Consider the following 10,188-nt stretch of genomic DNA (forward strand, 5'->3'; position numbering starts at 1 on the left):
CCATCACGAGGCGAGGCTGACACCAGACTGACCCCATCACGAGGCGAGGCTGACACCAGACTGACCCTATCACTAGGCGAGGCTGACACCAGACTGACACCATCACGAGGCGAGGCTGACACCAGACTGACCCCATCACGAGGTGAGGCTGACACCAGACTGACCCCATCACGAGGCGAGGCTGACACCATACTCACACCATCACGAGGCGAGGCGGACACCAGACTGACACCATCACGAGGCGAGGCTGACACCAGACTGACCGCATCACGACGCGAGGCTGACACCAGACTGACCCTATCACGAGGCGAGGCTGACACCTGACTGACACCATCACGATGTGAGGCTGACACCAGACTGACCCCATCACGAGGCGAGGCTGACACCAGACTGATACCATCACGAGGCGAGGCTGACACCAGACTGACACCATCATGATGTGAGGCTGACTCCAGACTGACACCATCATGATGTGAGGCTGACACAAGACTGACCCCATCACGAGGCGAGGCTGACACCAGACTGACCCCATCACGAGGCGAGGCTGACACCAGACTGACCACATCACGAGGCGAGGCTGACACCAGACTGACACCATCACGAGGCGAGACTGACACCAGACTGACCCCATCACGAGGCGACGCTGACACCAGACTGACCCCATCAAGATGTGAGGCTGACACCAGACTGACCCCATCACTAGGCGAGGCTGAATCCAGACTAACCCCATCACGAGGTGAGGCTGACACCAGACTGACACCATCACGAGGCGAGGCTGACACCAGACTGACACCATCATGATGTGAGGCTGACACCAGACTGACCCCATCACGAGTCGAGGCTGACACCAGACTGACCCCATCACGAGGCGAGGCTGACACCAGACTGACCCCATCACGAGGCGAGGCTGACACCAGACTGACACCTTCATGATGTGAGGCTGACACCAGACTGACCCCATCACGAGGCGAGGCTGACACCAGACTGACCCCATCAAGATGTGAGGCTGACACCAGACTGACCCCCTCACTAGGCAAGGCTGACACCAGACTAACCCCATCACGAGGCAAGGCTGACACCAGACTGACACCATCACGAGGCGAGGCTGACACCAGACTGACACCATCATGATGTGAGGCTGACACCAGACTGACCCCATCACGAGGCGAGGCTGACACCAGACTGACCCCATCACGAGGCGAGGCTGACACCGGACTGACACCATCACGAGTCGAGGCTGACACCAGACTGACCCCATCACGAGGCGAGGCTGACACCAGACTGACCCCATCACGAGGCGAGGCTGACACCAGACTGACACCTTCATGATGTGAGGCTGACACCAGACTGACCCCATCACGAGGCGAGGCTGACACCAGACTGACCCATCAAGATGTGAGGCTGACACCAGACTGACCCCATCACTAGGCGAGGCTGACACCAGACTGACCCCATCACTAGTCGAGGCTGACACCAGACTGACACCATCACGAGGCGAGGTTGACACCAGACTGACCCCATCACGAGGCGAGGCTGACACCAGACTGACCCTATCACGAGGCGAGGCTGACCCCAGACTGAACCCATCACGAGGTGAGGCTGACACCAGACTGACCCCATCACGAGGCGAGGCTGACACCATACTCACACCATCACGAGGCGAGGCGGACACCAGACTGACACCATCACGAGGCGAGGCTGACACCAGACTGACACCATCACGAGGCGAAGCTGACACCAGACTGACACCATCACGAGGCGAGGCTGACACCTGACTGACACCATCACGAGGCGAGGCTGACACCAGACTGACACCATCACGAGGCGAGGCTGACACCAGACTGACCCCATCACGAGGCGAGGCTGAAACCCGACTGACCCCATCACGAGGCGAGGCTGATACAAGACTGACACCATCACGAGGCGAGGCTGACACCAGACTGACCCCATCACGAGGCGAGGCTGACACCAGACTGACCCCATCACGAGGCGAGGCTGACACCAGACTGACACCATCACGAGGCGAGGCTGAAACCCGACTGACCCCATCATGAGGCGAGGCTGATACAAGACTGACACCATCACGAGGCGAGGCTGTCACCAGACTGACACCATCATGATGTGAGGCTGACACCAGACTGACCCCATCACGAGGCGAGGCTGACACCAGACTGACCCTATCACTAGGCGAGGCTGACACCAGACTGACACCATCACGAGGCGAGGCTGACACCAGACTGACTCCATCACGAGGTTAGGCTGACACCAGACTGACCCCATCACGAGGCGAGGCTGACACCATACTCACACCATCACGAGGCGAGGCAGACACCAGACTGACACCATCACGAGGCGAGGCTGACACCGGACTGACACCATCATGATGTGAGGCTGACACAAGACTGACCCCATCACGAGGCGAGGCTGACACCAGACTGACCCCATCACGAGGCGAGGCTGACACCAGACTGACCCCATCACGAGGCGAGGCTGACACCAGACTGACACCATCACGAGGCGAGACTGACACCAGACTGACCCCATCACGAGGCGACGCTGACACCAGACTGACCCCATCAAGATGTGAGGCTGACACCAGACTGACCCCATCACTAGGCGAGGCTGAAACCAGACTAACCCCATCACGAGGTGAGGCTGACACCAGACTGACACCATCACGAGGCGAGGCTGACACCAGACTGACACCATCATGATGTGAGGCTGACACCAGACTGACCCCATCACGAGTCGAGGCTGACACCAGACTGACCCCATCACGAGGCGAAGCTGACACCAGACTGACCCCATCACGAGGCGAGGCTGACACCAGACTGACCCCATCACGAGGCGAGGCTGACACCAGACTGACCCCATCAAGATGTGAGGCTGACACCAGACTGACCCCATCACTAGGCGAGGCTGACACCAGACTAACCCCATCACGAGGCGAGGCTGACACCAGACTGACCCCATCACGAGGCGAGGCTGAAACCCGACTGACCCCATCACGAGGCGAGGCTGATACAAGACTGACACCATCACGAGGCGAGGCTGACACCAGACTGACACCATCACGAGGCGAGGCTGACACCAGACTGACCCCATCACGAGGCGAGGCTGACACCAGACTGACCCTATCACTAGGCGAGGCTGACACCAGACTGACACCATCACGAGGCGAGGCTGAAACCCGACTGACCCCATCATGAAGCGAGGCTGATACAAGACTGACACCATCACGAGGCGAGGCTGTCACCAGACTGACACCATCATGATGTGAGGCTGACACCAGACTGACCCCATCACGAGGCGAGGCTGACACCAGACTGACCCTATCACTAGGCGAGGCTGACACCAGACTGACACCATCACGAGGCGAGGCTGACACCAGACTGACTCCATCACGAGGTTAGGCTGACACCAGACTGACCCCATCACGAGGCGAGGCTGACACCATACTCACACCATCACGAGGCGAGGCGGACACCAGACTGACCCCATCACGGGGCGAGGCTGACACCAGACTGACCCCATCACGAGGCGAGACTGACACCAGACTGACCCCATCATGATGTGAGGCTGACACCAGACTGACCCCATCACTAGGCGAGGCTGACACCAGACTGACACCATCATAATGTGAGGCTGACACCAGACTGACCCCATCACGAGGCGAGGCTGACACCAGACTGACCCCATCACGAGGTGAGGCTGACACCGGACTGACACCATCATGATGTGAGGCTGACACAAGACTGACCCCATCACGAGGCGAGGCTGACACCAGACTGACCACATCACGAGGCGAGGCTGACACCAGACTGACCCCATCACGAGGCGAGGCTGACACCAGACTGACCCCATCACGGGGCGAGGCTGACACCAGACTGACCCCATCATGAGGCGAGACTGACACCAGACTGACCCCATCATGATGTGAGGCTGACACCAGACTGACCCCATCACGAGGCGAGGCTGACACCAGACTGACACCATCACAAGGCAAAACTGACACCAGACTGACACCTTCATGATGTGAGGCTGACACCAGACTGACCCCATCACTAGGCGAGGCTGACACCAGACTGACCCCATCACGAGGCAAGGCTGACACCAGACTGACACCATCACGAGGCGAAGCTGACACCAGACTGACCCCATCACAAGGCGAGGCTGACACCTGACTGACACCATCACGAGGCGAGGCTGACACCATACTGACCCCATCACGAGGCGAGGCTGACACCAGAATGACACCATCACGAGGCAAGGCTGACACAAGACTGACCCCATCACGAGGCGAGGCTGACACCAGACTGACCCCATCACGAGGCGAGGCTGACACCAGACTGACACCATCACGAGGCGAAGCTGACACCAGACTGACACCATCACGAGGCGAAGCTGACACCAGAATGACACCATCACGAGGCGAGGCTGACACAAGACTGACCCCATCACGAGGCGAGGCTGACACCAGACTGACCCATTCACGAGGCGAGGCTGACACCAGACTGACACCATCACGAGGCGAAGCTGACACCAGACTGACACCATCACGAGGCGAGGCTGACACCTGACTGACACCATCACGAGGCGAGGCTGACACCAGACTGACCCCATCACGAGGCGAGGCTGAAACCCGACTGACCCCATCACGAGGCGAGGCTGATACAAGACTGACACCATCACGAGGCGAGGCTGTCACCAGACTGACACCATCATGATGTGAGGCTGACACCAGACTGACCCCATCACGAGGCGAGGCTGACACCAGACTGACCACATCACGAGGCGAGGCTGACACCAGACTGACCCCATCACGAGGCGAGGCTGACACCAGACTGACCCCATCACGGGGCGAGGCTGACACCAGACTGACCCCATCATGAGGCGAGACTGACACCAGACTGACCCCATCACTAGGCGAGGCTGACACCAGACTGACCCCATCACGAGGCGAGGCTGACACCAGACTGACACCATCACGAGGCGAAGCTGACACCAGACTGACCCCATCACGAGGCGAGGCTGACACCTGACTGACACCATCACGAGGCGAGGCTGACACCATACTGACCCCATCACGAGGCGAGGCTGACACCAGAATGACACCATCACGAGGCGAGGCTGACACCAGACTGACACCTTCATGATGTGAGGCTGACACCAGACTGACCCCATCACGAGGCGAGGCTGACACCAGACTGACCCATCAAGATGTGAGGCTGACACCAGACTGACCCCATCACTAGGCGAGGCTGACACCAGACTGACCCCATCACTAGTCGAGGCTGACACCAGACTGACACCATCACGAGGCGAGGTTGACACCAGACTGACCCCATCACGAGGCGAGGCTGACACCAGACTGACCCTATCACGAGGCGAGGCTGACCCCAGACTGAACCCATCACGAGGTGAGGCTGACACCAGACTGACCCCATCACGAGGCGAGGCTGACACCATACTCACACCATCACGAGGCGAGGCGGACACCAGACTGACACCATCACGAGGCGAGGCTGACACCAGACTGACACCATCACGAGGCGAAGCTGACACCAGACTGACACCATCACGAGGCGAGGCTGACACCTGACTGACACCATCACGAGGCGAGGCTGACACCAGACTGACACCATCACGAGGCGAGGCTGACACCAGACTGACCCCATCACGAGGCGAGGCTGAAACCCGACTGACCCCATCACGAGGCGAGGCTGATACAAGACTGACACCATCACGAGGCGAGGCTGACACCAGACTGACCCCATCACGAGGCGAGGCTGACACCAGACTGACCCCATCACGAGGCGAGGCTGACACCAGACTGACACCATCACGAGGCGAGGCTGAAACCCGACTGACCCCATCATGAGGCGAGGCTGATACAAGACTGACACCATCACGAGGCGAGGCTGTCACCAGACTGACACCATCATGATGTGAGGCTGACACCAGACTGACCCCATCACGAGGCGAGGCTGACACCAGACTGACCCTATCACTAGGCGAGGCTGACACCAGACTGACACCATCACGAGGCGAGGCTGACACCAGACTGACTCCATCACGAGGTTAGGCTGACACCAGACTGACCCCATCACGAGGCGAGGCTGACACCATACTCACACCATCACGAGGCGAGGCAGACACCAGACTGACACCATCACGAGGCGAGGCTGACACCGGACTGACACCATCATGATGTGAGGCTGACACAAGACTGACCCCATCACGAGGCGAGGCTGACACCAGACTGACCCCATCACGAGGCGAGGCTGACACCAGACTGACCCCATCACGAGGCGAGGCTGACACCAGACTGACACCATCACGAGGCGAGACTGACACCAGACTGACCCCATCACGAGGCGACGCTGACACCAGACTGACCCCATCAAGATGTGAGGCTGACACCAGACTGACCCCATCACTAGGCGAGGCTGAAACCAGACTAACCCCATCACGAGGTGAGGCTGACACCAGACTGACACCATCACGAGGCGAGGCTGACACCAGACTGACACCATCATGATGTGAGGCTGACACCAGACTGACCCCATCACGAGTCGAGGCTGACACCAGACTGACCCCATCACGAGGCGAAGCTGACACCAGACTGACCCCATCACGAGGCGAGGCTGACACCAGACTGACCCCATCACGAGGCGAGGCTGACACCAGACTGACCCCATCAAGATGTGAGGCTGACACCAGACTGACCCCATCACTAGGCGAGGCTGACACCAGACTAACCCCATCACGAGGCGAGGCTGACACCAGACTGACCCCATCACGAGGCGAGGCTGAAACCCGACTGACCCCATCACGAGGCGAGGCTGATACAAGACTGACACCATCACGAGGCGAGGCTGACACCAGACTGACACCATCACGAGGCGAGGCTGACACCAGACTGACCCCATCACGAGGCGAGGCTGACACCAGACTGACCCTATCACTAGGCGAGGCTGACACCAGACTGACACCATCACGAGGCGAGGCTGAAACCCGACTGACCCCATCATGAAGCGAGGCTGATACAAGACTGACACCATCACGAGGCGAGGCTGTCACCAGACTGACACCATCATGATGTGAGGCTGACACCAGACTGACCCCATCACGAGGCGAGGCTGACACCAGACTGACCCTATCACTAGGCGAGGCTGACACCAGACTGACACCATCACGAGGCGAGGCTGACACCAGACTGACTCCATCACGAGGTTAGGCTGACACCAGACTGACCCCATCACGAGGCGAGGCTGACACCATACTCACACCATCACGAGGCGAGGCGGACACCAGACTGACCCCATCACGGGGCGAGGCTGACACCAGACTGACCCCATCACGAGGCGAGACTGACACCAGACTGACCCCATCATGATGTGAGGCTGACACCAGACTGACCCCATCACTAGGCGAGGCTGACACCAGACTGACACCATCATAATGTGAGGCTGACACCAGACTGACCCCATCACGAGGCGAGGCTGACACCAGACTGACCCCATCACGAGGTGAGGCTGACACCGGACTGACACCATCATGATGTGAGGCTGACACAAGACTGACCCCATCACGAGGCGAGGCTGACACCAGACTGACCACATCACGAGGCGAGGCTGACACCAGACTGACCCCATCACGAGGCGAGGCTGACACCAGACTGACCCCATCACGGGGCGAGGCTGACACCAGACTGACCCCATCATGAGGCGAGACTGACACCAGACTGACCCCATCATGATGTGAGGCTGACACCAGACTGACCCCATCACGAGGCGAGGCTGACACCAGACTGACACCATCACAAGGCAAAACTGACACCAGACTGACACCTTCATGATGTGAGGCTGACACCAGACTGACCCCATCACTAGGCGAGGCTGACACCAGACTGACCCCATCACGAGGCAAGGCTGACACCAGACTGACACCATCACGAGGCGAAGCTGACACCAGACTGACCCCATCACAAGGCGAGGCTGACACCTGACTGACACCATCACGAGGCGAGGCTGACACCATACTGACCCCATCACGAGGCGAGGCTGACACCAGAATGACACCATCACGAGGCAAGGCTGACACAAGACTGACCCCATCACGAGGCGAGGCTGACACCAGACTGACCCCATCACGAGGCGAGGCTGACACCAGACTGACACCATCACGAGGCGAAGCTGACACCAGACTGACACCATCACGAGGCGAAGCTGACACCAGAATGACACCATCACGAGGCGAGGCTGACACAAGACTGACCCCATCACGAGGCGAGGCTGACACCAGACTGACCCCTTCACGAGGCGAGGCTGACACCAGACTGACACCATCACGAGGCGAAGCTGACACCAGACTGACACCATCACGAGGCGAGGCTGACACCTGACTGACACCATCACGAGGCGAGGCTGACACCAGACTGACCCCATCACGAGGCGAGGCTGAAACCCGACTGACCCCATCACGAGGCGAGGCTGATACAAGACTGACACCATCACGAGGCGAGGCTGTCACCAGACTGACACCATCATGATGTGAGGCTGACACCAGACTGACCCCATCACGAGGCGAGGCTGACACCAGACTGACCACATCACGAGGCGAGGCTGACACCAGACTGACCCCATCACGAGGCGAGGCTGACACCAGACTGACCCCATCACGGGGCGAGGCTGACACCAGACTGACCCCATCATGAGGCGAGACTGACACCAGACTGACCCCATCACTAGGCGAGGCTGACACCAGACTGACCCCATCACGAGGCGAGGCTGACACCAGACTGACACCATCACGAGGCGAAGCTGACACCAGACTGACCCCATCACGAGGCGAGGCTGACACCTGACTGACACCATCACGAGGCGAGGCTGACACCATACTGACCCCATCACGAGGCGAGGCTGACACCAGAATGACACCATCACGAGGCGAGGCTGACACCAGCCTGACCCCATCACGGGGCGAGGCTGACACCAGACTGACCCCATCACGAGGCGAGACTGACACCAGACTGACCCCATCATGATGTGAGGCTGACACCAGACTGACCCCATCACTAGGCGAGGCTGACACCAGACTGACACCATCATGATGTGAGGCTGACACCAGACTGACCCCATCACGAGGCGAGGCTGACACCAGACTGACCGCATCACGAGGCGAGGCTGACACCGGACTGACACCATCATGATGTGAGGCTGACACAAGACTGACCCCATCACGAGGCGAGGCTGACACCAGACTGACCACATCACGAGGCGAGGCTGACACCAGACTGACACCATCACGAGGCGAAGCTGACACCAGACTGACACCATCACGAGGCGAAGCTGACACCAGAATGACACCATCACGAGGCGAGGCTGACACAAGACTGACCCCATCACGAGGCGAGGCTGACACCAGACTGACCCCTTCACGAGGCGAGGCTGACACCAGACTGACACCATCACGAGGCGAAGCTGACACCAGACTGACACCATCACGAGGCGAGGCTGACACCTGACTGACACCATCACGAGGCGAGGCTGACACCAGACTGACCCCATCACGAGGCGAGGCTGAAACCCGACTGACCCCATCACGAGGCGAGGCTGATACAAGACTGACACCATCACGAGGCGAGGCTGTCACCAGACTGACACCATCATGATGTGAGGCTGACACCAGACTGACCCCATTACGAGGCGAGGCTGACACCAGACTGACCCTATCACTAGGCGAGGCTGACACCAGACTGACACCATCACGAGGCGAGGCTGACACCAGACTGACCCCATCACGAGGTGAGGCTGACACCAGACTGACCCCATCACGAGGCGAGGCTGACACCATACTCACACCATCACGAGGCGAGGCGGACACCAGACTGACCCGATCACGAGGCGAGGCTGACACCAGACTGACCCCATCACGAGGCGAGGCTGACACCGGACTGCACCATCATGATGTGAGGCTGACACAAGACTGACCCCATCACGAGGCGAGGCTGACACCAGACTGACCACATCACGAGGCGAGGCTGACACCAGACTGACACCATCACGAGGCGAGGCTGACACCGGACTGACACCATCACGAGTCGAGACTGACACCGGACTGACCCCATCACGAGGCGAGGCTGACACCAGACTGACCCCATCAAGATGTGAGGCTGACACCAGA

The sequence above is a fragment of the Staurois parvus genome, unplaced genomic scaffold, assembly GCF_062004578.1.
Source record: "Staurois parvus isolate SC_StPar_1 unplaced genomic scaffold, SC_StPar_1.0 ptg002365l, whole genome shotgun sequence".
NCBI classification, from domain to species: domain Eukaryota; kingdom Metazoa; phylum Chordata; class Amphibia; order Anura; family Ranidae; genus Staurois; species Staurois parvus.